Source organism: Ambystoma mexicanum, chromosome 8 (genome assembly GCF_040938575.1).
Source record: "Ambystoma mexicanum isolate Mex_15411 chromosome 8, UKY_AmexF1_1, whole genome shotgun sequence".
Classification (NCBI taxonomy): domain Eukaryota; kingdom Metazoa; phylum Chordata; class Amphibia; order Caudata; family Ambystomatidae; genus Ambystoma; species Ambystoma mexicanum.
Window position 1 is genome coordinate 1639419230 of NC_090929.1, and position 20740 is coordinate 1639439969.

The window sequence follows — 20740 nt, forward strand, 5'->3', positions numbered from 1 at the left end:
CCATGGTATTGTCTCGTCCACCTTTGAGGAATTATTAGTCGAGTTTTTGTTGTATAGAGTCGTAAAGTGTTTTACCCACTCTACCTCTGACACCAAGCATCTTTGTAAGGCTCCTTCCGATGTTTCCATTTGATTAATAAAACGCCAAAACTCCCCGCTGTTCTTGTTTGAGAGAGTTTTCAACATAGCCTCTGCATCATGTTGTTGTAGCTGGTATTTGTGGCTGTGGCTCTTTAACAAGTTCTTGTAGGCTTGTTTGATAACTCTGTTTTTCGACCACCTTTCACTCGCTGGGCCTTGGTTATTTCGTCGAATCTCGGTGCGCATCAATCTCTTACGTTGCATCACCGTTAGATCGAAGCAGTGAGTCTTCCGAAATGACCATTGTTTTAGGCCAATGTTTTTAACCTTAAATTGTTGCAGTAACGAGGCATATTCTACCTCCTCCGGCATTGACTTAAATTGCTTGTAAAGCAACGACACCTCTTGTTCACCCAGTCTCAGTCTTAGGCGATTAGATTCAACCTCAACCTTAGTCGTCCATTTTTTACCTTGGACAGGTTCAGATTCTTGGAATTTTAACTGCAACATTTCATGATCGTTGTTTTTCATGGGGACAATTTTCAGTGATGTTACCCTAGCATGAAGAGCGTCTGTTGTAAAGATGTAGTCAATAGTTGACGCATGGCCATCCCGGTGCCATGTCGCCTTCGCCAGGATGTCCCCTTGCGTACTGCCATTCAACATCGTAAAGCCTCTTGCGTTTAATTCCTCCAACCAATCCTTCGCAAGTTGTTCTTTCTCCGGGTGAAGGGACTTGAAGAAATCAATATTTAAATCACTGCAGACACTGATTCCGACCCCCTTATTTGAACCCAGCAAATTATCGATGATCGTCGTAACTTGGTCAATAAAAGGGTGTGTCCCCGTACACCGATGGTTCCAGTACAGATTGATCACCTGAATCACATCTACGTCCTTCAATAAGTGATACTTGAATGTATGATGTATAATTTGTTGATTTTAACAAGCGATAACCTGAAGACCGTTTAATAAAGGTTAGAAGGCCGGCCATAGGTCGCCCCTTCGCTGCCTTAATTGCTGGATTCAATGCACATTCAAACTCTGAGATAACTGGCATCTCACTCATCCATGTTTCCTGGAGACAAACCAATTGTGAATCTTGAAGCCAATCATTATTTAGCAAATGGAGAAAGCCACGAGTATTCCACGAAGCAAACGTACAGGCTTGTGTTGTTCTGTCCTTTGGGCGTTAGCTTTGGACTTTTTCATTCAGCGCTTTGGCCAGCCATTTCCAATCTTGTGTACTTTCTTTACAGGACGGGCTTCCTCCTAAACTTGTTGCAGTCCCGTCCAATGATCTGTCACTATTAATTGTAATACGAATTTTCTCCATCGGACTGGTTCTTGAAACCACCTCCTGGTCAATAACCATCACCCTTTTGGAGTCACTCGAAGGTAGCCCTCCCTTGGGTACCGGTTCAGTTCTGCTGTTCTGGGCAATCGGCATCGGTGTTATCCTCTCTGGCTGCTGTTTCATCGCAGTTGGGTATGAATTAAACCTTGTGGGATTAACGCAGCCCCTATGGCAATGTCTTTCTCCCAATTTTTGCCATGCACCTTTTCCATTATTTTGAAGATATCAAAACCCAAGGACAAAAGGTCTTCACCTGCATCTAAGATTGCATTAGCGATTATATTGGAGTCAACATTCAAAATCACCTTATCATAGCATGTTTCTTCAGGGAATTCAACAATTTTTATGTCCTTGGAGCCCACTGAACGTAGGCGAGGAACGTGGTGGAGCAATCTTAATACATTTGCTCAATTCAGAATGAATTTGTCTCGAGACTCCAGCCTCTCCAACATCAATTTAATCGTCAGGATATGAGCCGAAGGGCGCGCCGATTCCCGCCCTTTGTTGCAGTTCATACTTTTGTCTAACACTTTTGGCTGATGCAGGACTTCTTTTCTTCGGTCCAAACTAGCAGCAGACCACGGGGTCAGAGTGAGCTCAGATCTTTCTCTTTCCACGGCTAAGACATTCATCGGTAGATGACTCACTCTGTCAGACTCAAGCTGCTTCATTAGTAAATTAATGGCTAGCTGGTCTCTTTTTTCTTGTAAAGTAGAGAACACAGGGCTCAGACATGCCGGGTACCTGTTTATACTCACAACTTCAGACGGCATTATGACGCAGCTTCTTCCCCCCTTCACCGCGACTGTTTTGTTTGAATGGTCCGTTATCTCCAGCGGTTCGCACGAAGTGGGGTTTATCATGGCAACCTCAGCATTCATTCCAGTAGTCGCCTCACTCTGTTTACTAGGCACGATGATCCCACTAGGCGCTGGAAGACCTTCTGTGACTTCTCCATCTTCATACACCGACAAGTTCATCAACTCCTCATGGCCTGCATTCTCGGCTTCAATCATCTGAGAGACACTTGCTTGCGAAGCATTTGGCATTGACTCTGCTATTAACTTAATGCCTTCCTCTCTGCCTACACCGGAGTTCAGCCGTGTGGTGATGGCTTCATCCACAATCTGTAGCACATTAATGTTGCGCAGAAATTTGCGAGCACCTCTGATGATTCAACTTATGTCCTGGCAGATTATTTTGCTTCTTGGCTTGCAGAGGTTTGGATTTCTTACTTTCCACCTTTTTTAGTTGGACAGCATCTGCACCTCCAAAAATGGGAAACAAACCTGCTGACTTTGACACGTCAACATCTACAGTTCTATTCCCTGTACACACTTCCGGTACTGTAGTATGAAGAGTTGAACCCGACGCAATTTGACTATGAAGTTGACTCAGATTTGCAGCGCTTCTAGCTTGTAAAAATGCTGAGTGGAAGGAAGTTTCCAGTGTGCCATCGGGTCCACTGCTTTCACTGTGTAGATCACCAAATACCGCGCACCCTACTACCTCGCTTGCCGCTTGTCGAGGTAGCACCGTGGGTGCTGACACAGAAGAGCCATTCGATGGCACAAGTGTACTTTTTGGGCTCGTGTTCCTTGGACCAAGATTAATTTCTCGATGGCTTAGTTGCCTTTGAACAGCTTCTGTCTTTGGTGCAGAAACACTATTATGCGATATAGAGAGTGCCGTCGACAGCTCCTTCCGTGACATCTGCCGGACCGCACACGCTCCTGATTGTTCGCCGCCTTTTGCTTCCAAATGGGATTTGCGAAAGAGAGCTAGAGCTTCCCTTGCCACTTCTGCAAATAGTTTTTTTTATCAATCATGTTGTTATGTTTCCCCTCATTCACTAAGTTGAGGGAGGTCAGAAGTTTCTGGTTCACATTTTCTTGTGTGTTTCTCTGTCCACTGTGCAAAGCTTCTAGATGCAATAGTTTTGAATTCATTAGAGAAATTAACGTTGTTAGGTCTTTCACGTTGTCATTTATTGTTTCATAGAGTTTGGTAAACGACACCAGCGAGATTGCCATTGCAGAAGTCAAAGATGATAGTAAATCATTTGTGGGCACATGCACACAAGGCGCCAAACCGCCCTCTTTAACCTTTCGCTTCGTCTCATGAGCCGCATGCCTTGGGGCAAATCGCTCTCTTCGCACTTTTGGAAAAGGTCGCTCCACAAGAGATGAGTCCCCTGATGATGAATCATCTGTTGAATCGGCACTCTTTGAATTGTGCAACCGTTGGCTTAGTCAACCCGGCCTCACGCCATGGATTGCATTGGGGTGGGATGTCAGCCTTTTCTGGGATTCTGCCACCTTTCCCACAGATGACTGGGAGGACTCGCCAGTTGACTCGGCCTCTAAAGTCCTAGCACGTTTATAAAATCCAGAACCCCAAATGTCACAATTAGCATCTGTCAAATCATGACACTGTCTTTTTTTAGGTAATTTACGCGCCCCATTTTGCTCAGGAGTGGACGCTGGCGTCTGTTTCCCAGCGCGTGCTTTATTCAGCTCAATCAGGTTTTGCAGTACTGTTGAAACCACCTCTAAGGAGTTCCTTCGCTCAACGTTAAACACACCCCCTATTTCCTTCTCCACCCGGGATCCGCATAGCAGACCTACAGCATCACAAGACACTGCTGGCCTACAATCTGGGCTTGTCAAGTTTGGCTCCGTACAGGCACCCAACGAGACTGCAGCAGTAAACACTTCTTCATCATAATGTCGTTCACCACTAATCTTGTGGAGAACCGGGTCCGCCATTGTTGCAGGGTAACTGTTGGAGTTTATCTGACATTCGCGCTCTTGGCTCCTAGCGTGTTCGCCTCTAGCTGCCTCAATGTCAGACACGGAGAGAGGGGCCACATGCAGCCCCTGATGGTTGGCAGCCGTCCCCACTCGACTGTCGCAGCACGCCTCTGCCGAATCATGCAAGACGCATCCCTCGTCGGCAATGACCACAACGTCCACCTCCAAACTCCCCCCAGCCGCGTCATCATGCAGTGCCGAGCAAGCCACAAGCTCCGCCCCTACGCTCCTCGGCAACAGCGACACCGGGGAAAGCGGGTCCGCCACACTCATCACGCGCCGCAGCGACCGAACAGGAGTCTCCACACCCGTCGGGAGGCACACCCCCATTCCAGCCCCGAGAGTAAGTCCATCTTCGATGCTACTGTATCGGGCTTCCTTCGAACCTATAGATAATGCGAAGAGATCCCCAGTCATAGTGACAATGTTCGCCTGCAAGGGCACAGATGAGGGAACTGTGTAGAGTGTTATAGGGGGTCCAGTGTTAATTGGGGCCACGGCATCATCACCCTTTCGTGTATCCTCTGCGACAACTTTAGGAAAACAGGCTCCACAATTAACTCCGTTAGAGGGTTACATGAAAAATACTGGCTGCACCTGGGATCTTCTGACCCTAAATAAGAAAGAATAGGAACAACAAATTTGTCTTTCTGGAATTCTATACAATAATTGCTAGACTCATCAAAGGTTTATTTCAAGCACACTTCACAGGGTGAGTCACTGATTTAGTCTGTTCTTAAACACCTCAAATTTACAATGCAGACAAAATCCTCCAAAAAGCATTTAGAGTAGCAAGCAACCATTTGGGACTATGTGTTTTGCTTTTCGCAAGTTGCAGTTATATAATTTATTTTTCTGCCGCTACATACGGTGATCCATTCTTGAATTAAACGTTACAGTGATATTGTAACCATATGTGTCAGTGTACTTAGACACAATGTTACGTGATGCCAGTTCCTGTTTTGTCAAGGGGTAAACGGTCATCTTCCATCGCTTCCTGTGATGTCACTTTGGGGTGGGGTACAATGACATCACTTCCTGTGATGTTATCAGAGGTCAAGGGTCATGTGATCACTTCCGCTACCCCTGGCATTCTGGTGAAATGACGTTCCTGCTAGAATGTGGTGAGAAGAAGCTCAGAGTAATGGGCAGAATAGCGTGGTTGCACATAAGGGAACAGAGGAGCATTTCCAAGGGGAGAGATCAATGTGGGAGCGTGGGAAGAGTAGCCAGAAGGGGGAGTGGAGGGTCAATAAGACGTTCCACAGATCTTTTGCCAACACAGTCACCGACTTGCGAGGGTCCTTGCGACGTAAAGGTGGTGACTTCTAGATTTACTGCGTGGTCACTCATATATTGACAGCAGAAAACCCCTGGATCTGGTCCCTTCCAAGAAGGTGATGGAGAATATAGCATTGGCTATCACACATTTGAGGAAGAGGTGCAGGGGACACTTAAATACCCAGACTGGGAGTGACTAAAACCTGGCAGTTGGATAAAGGAATGACTAGTGAAGCAGAGGAGGTTGGGGAGAAAGGTGGTGAAAGGAGCAGCAGGAGAAAACAACATGTGAGGGGATTGTGCCAGGAGGAGCGCCAGAGCAGGAGGGGTAGGTGGTGAAAGGGGGAACAGAGTAATAGAAGGAAGTGGTTACAAGGGGAGCAGGAGGTATGCATACACTCCGAGAAGGTGGTGGTGAGAGAAGGAGCAGATGAGTATGAGGAAAGGGAGAAAATAGGAGCATAAGAGCAGGAGGCGTGAATACATTCTGAGGGGGGTGGTGAGAGAAGGAGGAGGAAAAAATACGATCTGAAGAGGAGGTGATGAAAGGAGGAGCTAAGAGGCTGCAAAGAGTTTGGTGCAAGGACAGAGAGGGACACACTGCAAGCTAAAAGGGTGGTGAGGAGGACATTTGGAGGGGCCACGTGGGCCATCAGCACAGGACCCTCAGGGAAGGAAATGTGCCTGGGATTAGGCAGCAGTCACTAATACCTCCTCCTGGCATATCCACCTCCTGCTTGTGGAAAGACTGTTTTGAGCCTCCCCCATGTGGTCCCCGAGAATCTACATTCTGACAAATTCCCAGTAACGTCACGTGATCGCAAAGCCTGCTTGCCTAGGAATTAGAAGGAAGGAAACATTGGGAGTTGGAGGTCGAAGGCACTGTGGGTAAAGACACCCCATCATTTTCTGCTAGGAACCTAGCACATTAGTTGTGCTTAAGTTATCCCCCTTTCTTGAGAACCATTATAATAAAGTCTTTCTGCAAAGAGACCTTTGGTGTCACCAGTCTGATTATCCCCTTAACTTCGTGACACCGATCTGATGCAAGCATGGACCGCTACACTCCCGGGTCCACTTTTCTGCTAGAGTGACAATAACTGTAAAGACAGCCAACCACATCGGTCAGCACAGTCTGACAGAGGACACTATGTTCCCAGTTGTGAAAGACAGAAACTATGGACGATTCGGACTGCTGTGAGGGCATTCTGCAGCTTGCTCTGCATTAGACATGATGGCTGTCAGGCAAAGAGTCCTGAACACACTTTTCATAGGGATTAAAGGATAGTTCCGGGACTTTTTTTTTATTGTTCTTATGGTTCGGCCATGTGTTTTTAAGCATAAATCGGTAGATCGTAGAAAACTTTCCTATGGACCTTACCCGACTTTTCGTCCATTAACGCACTCGAAATCAGCCGCCATTTTCTGATAATCCTATCATTTCCCCCCATCGCCCTGGCTCACCTGCTTTTGCGGCACTAAATCAAATCCCCCGCCCCTGAGCCTGACATCAGCAGACGCGTACCGCCCATTTCCCAACGCCAAAGCACGTTTCGTGTCAACAATCGCTGCGCCTCAGCTAATGAAGTGTCGCCATGGAAATGGCAGGACGCCTCTTTCCTCAATAAGTATAAACACACCATTTCACAACACACAGCAGCAGATTTTCGATTCCATTCCTCTCTCTGTGTTACTTTGAGTATTCTGTGACTCGTTTCTGTGCTCTGGTCAGCTACCTTCGCCGCTTCTAGGCCTTGTGAACACCTGTACCATCTCTGTAAATTATTTTACTTTCTTTACCACACAATGGCTACAATAATGCCGTATATGTACGAGCCCGAGTACACCGAGGAGGAACTACTGGAAAGGCAAGCACGCGGAAACGATGGGGATTCGGACGGCAGTTGGGAGGACCAGTCAACGGATGAAGAGCCTGGACCATGTCGCATGGACGGCGTCTCCACCTGGTACACGTGCAATCGGTGCGAGCTAATGCCAACTGAGGAGGAGAACTGCTGCTGCCGTGAAAATTCCGGGTGCTTGGCCTACATTTCGGAAGGCGAGCCAAGTCCGCAATGCATCACCGAGCTGCCAGAGTTCAGGGAAGCATGCCTCTCACGGACCGTGTTGAGGATGATGATGGTGCTTATGCACGAACATCGCGGCACTGTTCGTCCGCGTAATCCGAGTAACGAGTAAGTATACTCTGGTTGTGATGTCAGTGATGCCACTACTATGTCATGGTCGTCTCCCACATATAAAATTACATCTACATATCATTCGAATGCATGTAAATTGGTTCCATATTGTGCATTTTCTAGATAGAATTTTTTTCAAAGCAGAATGACATTTTTTACCTGAATCGACAGTGATAAGAAAGTTTTGTCATTTTAATACAGTTTGCATCTTTCATTTTCACAGGTGGTACAGGCTGGTGGCCTATCGTTGCTTCACTTGGTGGCTTCACGGGAGGCTCGGACACCGCGTTCGGAGAGTAATACCTGCCTGTGCGGTACTTGCCATTAGACAACATTTCCCCAGCGACAGTGGACAATACCGCGGATTTTCCCTGGATGTGCTGCAACCGGAACTTTACAATGTGTAATGTTTATTATTTATGTTCAATTGAAATTAAGATCTAAAATAAAACCCAACATATATTTTAACAATGGTTGTTTTGATTTTTTAAATGAATCTAGTGTGTCTCCATTGAATAGTCTTCCTGTGCCTTGTCTTGTCACACCACATGTCTCCGGCCAGCATCCTCCCTCACGCTGGCCACCCACCTTCAATCCACATAACCGTTGAACCCATATGCAGCAGACATACATATGTTATTTTGCGGGTTGGCATCAAGCCTCCCGGCCTTGCCTCCTCCCCCAAAAATACTTACCACACCACTTTGTTCAAGCCTTGGCAATAAAAGGAAGGCCGTTGGATTTTATTGATACAAAACATGGTTATAGGTAAATAATCAATATGGTTGATCATAATAAATCATCCTTTTGGGCACCGGGTACAGAGATGACCCCCTCTGGCCCGTGCCGCCTTGCCACCACAGGCCAGCCTGCTGCTGACTAACTGCCTAGGCATCCAGGGTCTCCAGGGTGAACTGCACCCATATATTCTCCGGGGAGGCTGAGGTATTTATAAACTCACCCCCCTGCCTTCCATGTACTAGATCCTTCAGCCTGCCTCTTACATGCAGTTAGATGGCCTCTCCTTGGTGAGGCCCTGCGGCAAACGAGTCTTGTCTGCACGACCAGCGCCCTAATCCACCCCCCGCCCTATCAAAGGCAGTTCGCCAGTTCGCACCGGGGTACTTGTGCTGCCAAGTGGAGCTGTCAGGGAGCGATAAAGGCCAAGAGGTGCCAAAGACCATGTACACTTCAAAGTGGCCTATAGAGATAGATCAACTATGCGTGAATAATTGTCGTTTGGATGTTCTACACAAAGCGTTCATTCGTGTTTTGCTATTGAGATGTACGTGGGTATTGGTCCCCAAGTACATTTTGTGTTTTCAATATTATTATACATACTAATGAAAGTTCTATGTTTCAGGGAGTCGATGGAGCGTCAGTGCGTGATGGATGTGCTTATCATGAAAATATAGTCGTTGCAGCGCGAGAGGAAGTGGAGACATGCACACACGAGTAGGAGCAACAGCGTCCTGATGTTGAAGTTCGAGGCAAGAAAGTTTCAAAGAAAAGAAAGCAAAAGAAGGTTAGTGTCCTGGTCACTATATTATGTTGTTTTTCACTGTTAATAGTTCAATACTGTAAGTTGTGTTTAAACTGAACATCCCTTTTCCAATCTGTCCTCTAGTTGCGAGTGGGTGTACGAACTAGATCTACACAGACAGTGAAGCGAACGAGAGATGTTGCTTGTCAAACCTTTTGGCAGGGACTTGAGACTGGAGATGCATCGTGCCAATGGGAAGAATATGAAGTGATTGACAACGGAGCTATACCACATCCAGCCATTGATAGTGAATGTCCTCCTGGTAGTTCGGATGCAGTCGGAGATCAATTCACAGAATCCACACCCGCAAAAACTAAGACCGCGAGAAAGTTGAAGAAATTGTCTTATTCACCCATCGCCGGAGAAGGAACAGATGTTGCAATGGAAGAGAATGAAGTGGACTACAATGAAACACCATCAATATCACTGAACATAGCGGAAGACGATATCAGAGATTCTACCTTTCATGTGAGTGACATGTCCTCAACGTTACAGGCCGAACCAGCTGGGATGCAGAGTGACAGTATAAGGAAAGAGGCCAAATTCATTGTATTCGATAGTTGTTTGATTGATATTATTATTCGGTTGAAATGTGGGCATTCGGTAGGTGGGGAAGTATGTGGGGAGCCATTGATTAATGTGACTCGTGCAATTCGAGGCACTAACCTTAAAATACATGCCACATGTACAAAATATCATCCTTTCTCATGGTCTGCACAACCCATGCTGGGACAACTGCCAGCAGGCAATCTACTTTGTGCAGCGGCTGCACTTTTTAGTGGTTCAAGTTTTAAAAAATTAGAGTCTTTCTTTCAGTTTGTGGGAATCCATTTCATTGCAAAAACTCAGTTCTACAAATACCAAACCGATTATCTATTTCCAGCCATTAGCGAAGCTTGGAGAATGGAAAAAATGTCTATTGATAGTACATTCGCGGGCAAACGGTTCAGGCTAGCCGGTGATGGACAGTGCGACAGCCCAGGATTTTCAGCCAAGTACTGCACCTACCACTTTCAGGACATGGAAAGTAAGAAAATTGTGAGTTCGGTGGTCGTGCAGGTGTCACAAAGTACATCCTCAGTGGCCATGGAGAAAGTTGGCTTTGTAGCATCATTGCAAGAACTACAATCGCGGGGAATGGTGATCGACCTGATAGCCACGGACAGACACGTTTCAATTGCCAAGACAATGAGAGAAGAGTACAAAAATATAAATCACCAATTTGACGTTTGGCATCTTGCAAAAACAATCAATAAAAAAATGTCTGCTGCAGGTAAAAAAAAAGAAATGCAAGGTATTTCACAGTGGTCCAAGTCAATCAGCAACCATCTTTGGTGGAGCTCAAAAACATGTGGAGGGTCGTTGGAAATTCTACTGGAAAAATGGCGGTCAGTAATGTTACACTGTACCAACGTTCACCGTTGGAACACAAACCAACATTTCCACAATTGTGAACATGGCCATTTGTCCACAGAGGAGGCACGGAAGAAGAAGTGGTTGATTCCTTCATCACCCACTCACAAAGCCATTGAAAAGATTGTATTTCATAAAACTATAACAAGAGATTTGAGGGGACTCACGGAATTCTGCCACACAGGAGATTTGGAGGTGTTCCACAATATGTGCCTAAAGTACAGGCCAAAACTATTGCATTTTGGCATGGAGGGCATGATAAATCGGACTCTTCTAGCGGTCTTGGCACATAACCATAATGTTGGCCGTCAACAAAGTAGGACGACCGGAACTTTAGGGACGCTTCGCTACAATAAGGCCTTCACTAAAAGAAGTAAACAATGGGTGATCAAACCAGTGTTTGAGGATATGCAATATGAGTTTATTGAGAGACTTATTATTGACGTCCTAGATAGGCACATAAATGGAGTTGTGAACGAACCTGTGCAGGGGACAACTGCATTGCCACCCAACATTGCCTCTGTTCCATGTCCACCTAAAGAAGAGCTCATTGAGAAACACACATCACGGTTTAAATTTGATTGTAATTTGATTGTCTGTTCTCTCGAGTCTCCTCATGTCGCAGGCCCATTGAATATGTGTATCTATGTAATGTGTAAATAAAAGTGATTGCTCAGTGTACATGCAATGTGTCTATCCAACCAAACAGTAATATAAATCATTTTTCAAAAAATATAGAATGTCTCCGTATTTATGGTTCTCTGGGGCTGCAAAGCACGCAGACAAAATGCAAAGATGGAGTGTAAATTTCAAGTCCTGTGAGATGGCCTTACACTGAATGTAGCTAACTAGGAATGTGTGCTCGTTCAAAGTGAAGGTCAGCTGCTTTGATTTTTTGCTCGGGTGCCGGAATGGCCCACAACTCAGTATAAGGTTCTATTGTTATTTGACCTTGACAGGCCGGGACCATCCCGAAAGACTTCTTTTTGGGGGTGTGGGGCAATAACGTAAGAAACGATAATGAATATAATTTCAGAAACGAAAGCCATTTCATGTTCGTTCATTAGAAGAAATAACGTCGGCATAGAAGGAGTGGTATTTCGGGCCTGCCCTACGCACAGACACAATGGAAAATGCAAATATAATGTAAGTAACTCTTTAGATGAGTTTATACCGCAATTTAATTACTATACAGTAGCTTTAAAGACGGGTTAAGTTGTACTTGTTCGTTCTATGTGGCATATTGTTTTGTACCGCGCACTATCTTGAGGAGAACCATCTCCTTTCACGGAAGCACCTCAAAACCTTCCTCTTTGCTTCTGCTTTCTCTCTCCCTCTCCCCTGCTACAACTGGTCCACTGTCTGCGACCTCGGTCCTGGGCCCTTCCACTCTCCACTTGCACTGCCTCCCTGTCAACCCCTGCAGTGGGGGACTGTCTCAGTATCCTACAGCCCCCCCTTGACGTATAATACCCAGTTGCACTGTCCTAGCTATGAAATAATTTCCAGACCTAATATATAAAATGAATAATTTTAATAAAGATCTGATGGTGAGACTAATTTCATTTTTTATGTTTGTCAAACAGGTACATCATCCATTATTGTCTGTGTCACGAGTACCAGACACCGGCGGATGGGTTTTTCAACCGCCAGTTGCTTCTCCGCGTGAACAACGTTACCACCCTGACTATTTTATGGGACGATCGCCAAGTACAAGTATGCCCTTACGCGGTACTAACGGCTAGATGCAACATACAGACCGTTGTGGTGCCCTAGTGCCTCGTTGTTGGAACAGCCATGCGATTATCAGTGCGACCGAAGAGCTTATTTTATCGTAAACCAACACCCTGTGTACTGCACACGAACATCGCTTGCCTCAAGACGAACTATTTTGGATCGAGAGCAAAGAAAAATGCAAATCGCTGAATATTCTCAAAACATTTGATGTCAAATAAATGTACTTTGCCAAATGTACAATCTTGCCGTTTGCTTTTAAACCACAGTTTCATATTCCGAATTGTGGCGCTGTATTGTGAGATGATGTAAGACCCTGTGTACAGCAAAGGAACATCGCGTGCCTCAAAACGAACTTTTTGGAACGTGAGCAAATAAAAATGCAAATCGCTGAATATTCTCTAAACATTTGATGTCAAATAAATGTACTTTACCAAATTTACAATCTTGCGGTTTAATTTAAAAGTACAGTTTCATATTCCGAATTGTGGCGCGCTGTGTTGTGAGCTGATCTGTGTTTGTTTCCGGGTTCTGTGTGGAGTCGCGTAGAAGACGCCTGGGCGCATTTGCCTATGCAGCACAGTCACGTCACGGATAGAGGCGGGGAATATGAATGTTTTGATAAAGTCTGTTTCAGGGGCGGGGGATTTGATTTAGTGCCGCAAAAGCAGGTGAGCCAGGGCGATGGGGGGAAATGATAGGATTATCAGAAAATGGCGGCTGATTTCGAGTGCGTTAATGGACGAAAAGTCGGGTAAGGTCCATAGGAAAGTTTTCTACGATCTACCGATTTATGCTTAAAAACACATGGCCGAACCATAGGAACAATAAAAAAAAAGTCCCGGAACTATCCTTTAAGAGCATGTCAGTCGGTGGGGGTCAAGCCATTGTCTGGGGTGCTTCCTTTTGCCAGTTTTTGGATCTATACATACAGTCACGTGAGTGTGTGTAGTTCAGTGACCCAACATCACAAAGTGTGTTGCTTTGCACACAAGTTACAAGTGCAGCATTTGATCATGGTGGCTGCCCTCATCCCCTCCTGATTAGCATATGGATAAAACCATATATATATATATATATATATATATATATATACATATATATATATATATATATACTACATCACTCAAACGTTGCCAATGCCTGCCAACCCGAGCAGATATATGTGCAGGCAAGAGTGTGTCACTTTTTAAGGGGTACTCTTGCCAAGTGATTCACAACAATCCCTTTAGAGCCTTGACTTGTGTGCACCAGAAGGGCAGGTGGTGCTGGTAGATAGGTGTGCTGCAGGAGTGATAGGACCAGGCACTCTCTTATCCATTCAAAGATGGCCACCAGATAGATGGCCACCAGACTTTATCACAGATATGGAAACCTGACAGCCAACTATAAACTATGAGATAATGTTGAGAGCATCCACAGCAACTACGATAAGTTATCAAAATGATCACACATTTCCTAGAGAACCAAACAGGATAAATGCACAAGGAGGCATCTGGACGTGGGGAGAGAGTTCTGAAAAGAGAACTCTGGGTGAGCGGGGCCACGGAGGGGTTAGGCGTGCAGGCAGAAGAGTTGTGGTCTCTTTAACAATGCACTGTGGTGCGACATCAGTGCGCCCTATTCATAAAAGGAGCGTTGCGCTCGACACGCAGTCAGTGCATGAGAGGAGCCCAAGACACAGAACCCGGTCTCTGTGTACAGTTATTTTGGGTGGTTTTGGCCCACCCGTCACAGCCCCAAGATCGCAACAAGGAGAAAGGTGTAGGCTGTCAGCTCTCACTTGGAACCTCCCACCCTGCGCACGTCTCAACAGGATCATTTTGGTGTTTGAAACATTAAACGTTGCTCTTAGATTTTAAATCTCATCAGACCTTATTCCTGTGGACGTCGAGATGTCTGGATTAATAAGAAATATTCATTTCAGACATGGCAGCTACGGGGCAAAGCAGCAAGAGAACCAATGTGCACAAAGGGTAAGGAAATGACAGGTGGAGGAGTTTGGACATCTAGACACTGTGCCCTGTACCCTTGTTACTGTCAGGCTCGTCTAGACACTGTGCCCTGTACCCTTGTTACTGTCAGGCTCGTCTAGACACTGTGCCCTGTACCCTTGTTACTGTCAGGCGCGTCTAGACACTGTGCCCTGTACCCTTGTTACTGTCAGGCTCATCTAGACACTGTGCCCTGTACCCTTGTTACTGTCAGGCTCGTCTAGACACTGTGCCCTGTACCCTTGTTACTGTCAGGCTCGTCTAGACACTGTGCCCAGTACCCTTGTTACTGCCAGGCTCGTCTAGACACTGTGCCCTGTACCCTTGTTACTGCCAGGCTCGTCTAGACACTGTGCCCTGTACCCTTGTTACTGCCAGGCTCGTCTAGACACTGTGCCCAGTACCCTTGTTACTGCCAGGCTCGTCTAGACACTGTGCCCTGTACCCTTGTTACTGCCAGGCTCGTCTAGACACTGTGCCCAGTACCCTTGTTACTGCCAGGCTCGTCTAGACACTGTGCCCTGTACCCTTGTTACTGCCAGGCTCGTCTAGACACTGTGCCCAGTACCCTTGTTACTGCCAGGCTCGTCTAGACACTGTGCCCTGTACCCTTGTTACTGCCAGGCTCGTCTAGACACTGTGCCCAGTACCCTTGTTACTGCCAGGCTCGTCTAGACACTGTGCCCTGTACCCTTGTTACTGCCAGGCTCGTCTAGACACTGTGCCCAGTACCCTTGTTACTGCCAGGCTCGTCTAGACACTGTGCCCTGTACCCTTGTTACTGCCAGGCTCGTCTAGACACTGTGCCCAGTACCCTTGTTACTGCCAGGCTCGTCTAGACACTGTGCCCTGTACCCTTGTTACTGCCAGGCTCGTCTAGACACTGTGCCCAGTACCCTTGTTACTGCCAGGCGCGTCTAGACACTGTGCCCAGTACCCTTGTTACTGCCAGGCTCGTCTAGACACTGTGCCCTGTACCCTTGTTACTGCCAGGCTCGTCTAGACACTGTGCCCAGTACCCTTGTTACTGCCAGGCTCGTCTAGACACTGTGCCCTGTACCCTTGTTACTGCCAGGCTCGTCTAGACACTGTGCCCAGTACCCTTGTTACTGCCAGGCTCGTCTAGACACTGTGCCCTGTACCCTTGTTACTGCCAGGCTCGTCTAGACACTGTGCCCAGTACCCTTGTTACTGCCAGGCTCGTCTAGACACTGTGCCCTGTACCCTTGTTACTGCCAGGCTCGTCTAGACACTGTGCCCAGTACCCTTGTTACTGTCAGGCTCGTCTAGACACTGTGCCCAGTACCCTTGTTACTGCCAGGCTCGTCTAGACACTGTGCCCTGTACCCTTGTTACTGTCAGGCTCGTCTAGACACTGTGCCCAGTACCCTTGTTACTGCCAGGCTCGTCTAGACACTGTGCCCTGTACCCTTGTTACTGCCAGGCTCGTCTAGACACTGTGCCCAGTACCCTTGTTACTGCCAGGCTCGTCTAGACACTGTGCCCTGTACCCTTGTTACTGCCAGGCTCATCTAGACACTGTGCCCTGTACCCTTGTTACTGCCAGGCTCATCTAGACACTGTGCCCAGTACCCTTGTTACTGCCAGGCTCATCTAGACACTGTGCCCTGTACCCTTGTTACTGCCAGGCTCATCTAGACACTGTGCCCAGTACCCTTGTTACTGCCAGGCTCATCTAGACACTGTGCCCTGTACCCTTGTTACTGCCAGGCTCATCTAGACACTGTGCCCTGTACCCTTGTTACTGCCAGGCTCATCTAGACACTGTGCCCACGATCGTGATGTCCCTCCTTGTTATTTTTCCACGTTTTAGTTTCCAGCTGCTTGGGGTGTGCTAAATGCCGGGGCTGAAGATGGGGTTCCCACAGCTGTGCCAGCATAGCTCAGAGGCCTAGAGGTCAAGGGTGAGGGTTGACGGACCAAGCTAGCATAGGCTAAAGACCTCCTGCACCCATAACTGGCTGCGGGATCCTTTAAAATGGGCCAGACTGGCAGAGGGCGCAGGTGGCAGCACTTTGGAACATCTTGAAGCTGGTAGAAGCCGCCCAGGGAGGACAATTATCACCCAGGCGCTGTGTCTGTGTCTCTCTAGACGTGGACCTTTGCGCTTCAAGGGCAGACCGGTCTTAAAAGGGAAGTTGGGGGCGGGGGCGAGGGGTCTGACGGTACTGGGATAGGCACTGGCTGTGGTACGTGACTGGCTGTGCACAAGTATCACTTGCATTTCGATGGTTAATTATAGCATTGCCTTTCCCTGAGATGAGTATAGCGTACTGGGTTCCCATTTACATCACGTCCCCGGGGAGCTGAGTCCACACCAGGTCAATAAAGCTCCAGGGGCGTCACCAGGAATCCGTAGGGGGTAGGAGTAGAGGACACTTGTGGCAAGAAATAACCGAATGGTGCAAGATCAGTCCCTCCAACAACTGTAAGCTCATTAAAAAAAACAAGACACAACTTGAACACCCGGACGCGTTCACAAACGTGGAAATATTGAACACTGCTAAAAGGTCATTCAAAAAATGAAATGTAACTACAGCAGTCATTCAGTGGGTTGAGCGCTTGCTGCGGGCACCGGTGATCAACGCCCAGGTTGTAGAATTGAATCCCTGCTTTACGGACTCGGATTTTGACGAGGGTGGTTCACTTGAGTAAAGGAGACCTGGAACCACAGCTATTCTTCACGCGCTGAGAGGCACCTTGGTGCGTATTGTGCGCTATATTGTTTGATAAAGCTAGGCTTTATGAAAGGAAATTTAAGAAAGGCTGCTTCGTGGAAAATTGACGGCACAGAAGGAAAGGCTTTTTTTTTTTAAACAAGAACCGTTTCCAGAAGGTTTAATAAAGGCCTCCCAGCTGGAGCACACATTTACCCCTTTCTAGTGCTCCACTCCCTATAAACGTTGGTCAAATACCATGTCTGACAAATTAATATCCGAACAGGTTGTTTATAGCGAGGAGGGAGGGGAACGCAGCCAAACCCTCCCAGCTGCCTGGAAGCACGAGTAAAGTTTACGGGCGGCTGCACGTGCAGAGGGGCGCACTGTGTCTCTCACCCGTCCAGCACCCGTGGAATTAAGGCCAGTAAAAGTACTTGGAGCTGATCAAAGGACGACAGGGTCTAGCGTTCGGAGGCCGAAGAGTGTCCAGGGAAACCTGAAAACCGGCCCTGCCTCGCCTTGCAGCGCAGGCCTCGAGAAACAACATCTCTTTGGCACTGCAGTGAACAGCCCCTATTCAGAAGATGGTATAGCCCAGCGGGGGTTCCCTCTCGAAATGAACACCCGCCACGGTGAGATGGAAGATAATTAGGAAACTGGAAACACGTTTAGCCACAGCAGCTCCTCTGCCCTGTCCCACTAACTTCCTAATAATAGAAAACCAGAAACGCAGTGCACTGAGACTGAAGGATGCAAATGCACGTGTCTTTACACGATGGGCCTCTCTATGTCAAGTACCTTTCCAATTCGGTGGCAAAAAAGTAATGCAGTCTCCAAAATGTGACAATGTAAATCGCAGGGGCTGCAGCCCACGATTGGCCTAACTGGTCACATGATCATGGTCCCTCCCACGAAAAACCAAGCCGTCAGGGCAGCCTTGCCCCTCAAGGGTAAAGAGTGGCAGACGTCTGGCCCGCTTTGGGCACCCCTAGAATTTGCGGGGTCCTGGGCGGTAAAAGGTTTGGATACACATGAATACCCTGTAGCTGAAGAAAAGCCGTGATGACCGCCATCTGTGCGGGTTCACTGCGTTTGGGACATCCTGCACTCTAACTTCTGCTGCCGCGGAATCTACACGACGCCGAGACGTCCCCTGCTCGTATCTGAACCTGTCAGCACTGACACTGACGCAGAGAAGCCTGGGTCTTCCTGCATCGGGGACCGGTGAGTAGCATCGCTAGGAACTGGTCGCCCTCCTGCACTAGCCCATAGCTTTTCCCCGCTGTGTCAAACAGCACGCCTTTCCGTACTTGCGCTCTGCTTCTGCCCACAGTGGAGGCTGCGCTTGAGTCGCGGAACACTGTTCATCTTCATTTGTTCACCGAACTGAACTGCCTGATTCCCTCGAGGAGACTCCCCTTTGCCCTTTGGCACCCGCGTGTGCAGGTACTTTTGAGCACAAGGCTCCACTCGTCATAGGGCTCGGACTTCCTTTTAGTTAGGTGCCTCTGAAGGTGGACTGGGTATAACTATTATTCGCACTGCCTGTTTTCCTCCCCATCTAGGTGGTCTGCACATTTCATGCGTCTAACTCGTTAGACTCGTTGGTAATTGTATATATGTTGTATTTGATTGTGATGTGTTGGTTTACTTGAGTTTAATTGTGATTTCTCGCTACGGTCAATGTTACAAAGGCCTTGTAATAAATGTGTCTATATTTTTAATATAACACCTGCCTGGAGTAATTTGTAAGTGTCCTTGCTTTGTGTGCTCATTGCGGGCTTTCAGTCACCCTCACCGCTCTTGAGACCTAGGGCCTCATTACACGGTAGGCGGTAAACCATGGCGCTATTAGCGCCATGGTTCATGCCGGTAATTTACCGGTACCGCCTTGGAGGAAAGGGGAATTACCGCCCCATTCCAAGGTTGGCGGGGCGATAATTCCCCCTTCGACCATTGCCCTTCCCCATTCCCATTTTTGCCCCATAGGGCTCTATGGGAATGGGGAAGGCGCTAATTACGGTACCGCAAATTGCGGTACCGTAATTAGCTCCACTGGTCCCTTTGCGGGTTGGTTTTTAACGCCTGCAAAAAGCAGGCGTTAAATTCCCCAACCCGCAAAGGGACCTCGTAGTAAGGCGGTAAGGATTTACCGGTACCCGTAAAATACCGGTACCGGTAAACCCTTACCGCCTACCGTGTAAAATACCGGCACCGGAGGGCGGATCTCCCTAAAAAGACCTTTAAAGTACTCCCTCATGGGATTAGAGTTCATAAGACTGTGAAACTTCCCGAAAAAGGCATAATCTGCCGAGACTTTAGGCACTGGAGTGGGCAGAGGCCGCTCACCCCACGAACGTAGAGAGGAAGGCTGCCAAGAAGGCCCGACACCAACCAGGTCTACATAGACCAATGGGGCAGACGTAGGAGGAAGCAAGACCATATGCGGTAGTGGCATCCGAGCACAGTAGTCATAAGAAGGGCGGAACCTTGGCCTAGTAGGATCGTTGTCTGTCCTCCCTTTGTATCCCCAGCCTTGCCTCGTCTTGCCTTGAAACACTTGTGTATAGGTGCATTATAAATGTCATATCATATATCATATCACAGATTCAAACTGTCCTGTGGAAAAGGTTGTTCACCAAAAAGAAGGTTCCCAGCACCCGCCGTCCATAGCGTGTGTGAGAGAAGAATCCACAATGGCCACCGTAGACCACGCTCGAAGGCCCGCCATTTTGTTAGCATCTGAGAAGAACTGTGTCATGTGTGGATGAGGCAGGTAACCCCACAGACTGGCCAGGGGACTTGATGAAAACTTTAGCCTTGACACAAGGATCCTCAGCAGAGCCAGTACTATGGGGCCTGGGTTGTTTACTGGACATTCTGACGTGACCCCTTGATTTAGCCTCCAACTAAGGAACCCTCAGCAAAGCCGGTAACAGAGGAGAAACAGTCAGTGACCTCTCCCTGTGCCCCCTCAACAGAACCGGTATCACCGTGAAGCACGGGAATATTGAGTAATCCACCTCACAGACAAGACCTTAACGGGTCTCTCTGTTCTGTCGGTACACACCTTGGCCTCAATGAGAGGAACCTCGGAACGGAGTCTGGTCTGTATAGCTACCCCGAGAGCGGCCTCGAACTGTCGCTCGGTACAGAAAGCCTTCTGCACTCCGGTGTCTGTATGGGAAGCTCCAGACAAGGAGACCTTGGAGCAAACTCTGGTACCCAAAGCCTCAGCACGACTGGGCTGGCTATTAGCACCTGATTGGTGAACCTCAGATCGTAATCCGGTGTCGGGAGGACCCTCGTGGGAACCTTCAGAGAAAACCCTGGTACGCCTATAAGGCCTGCGAGGCACCTAAGGGGAAACCCTGGTAGCAGAGCTCTTGAAGCCCCTCCTGGCCCTGGAGGACACCGGGAAAGAATCCCTCGGCCGGGGTGCCCTACAAAGTAAAGAATTTACCAGGCGTCTCTTCTTTTCGTCAATGAAAAGTTGAAAATGCGGTGGAGGAACTCGTTGGAAGATCTCCCACCGGCAAAGACGCTGAAGTGCCCGGACCGAAAGGGAATCGCAGTAGAAACACTAGTCCCAACAGTGATCCGGTCCCAGACACTCAAAACAGAAAGAATGGGGATCCGCCCTAG

The 20740-nt window shown here is 47.8% G+C and overlaps 1 protein-coding gene across 1 annotated transcript in view; it reads right to left on the reverse strand.

Moving 5' to 3' along the window:
• LOC138473269 (uncharacterized) overlaps positions 1-20740 on the reverse strand; it is a 1193211-nt gene that overhangs the window by 826899 nt on the left and 345572 nt on the right. The gene's annotated exons all lie outside the window — the stretch shown is intronic.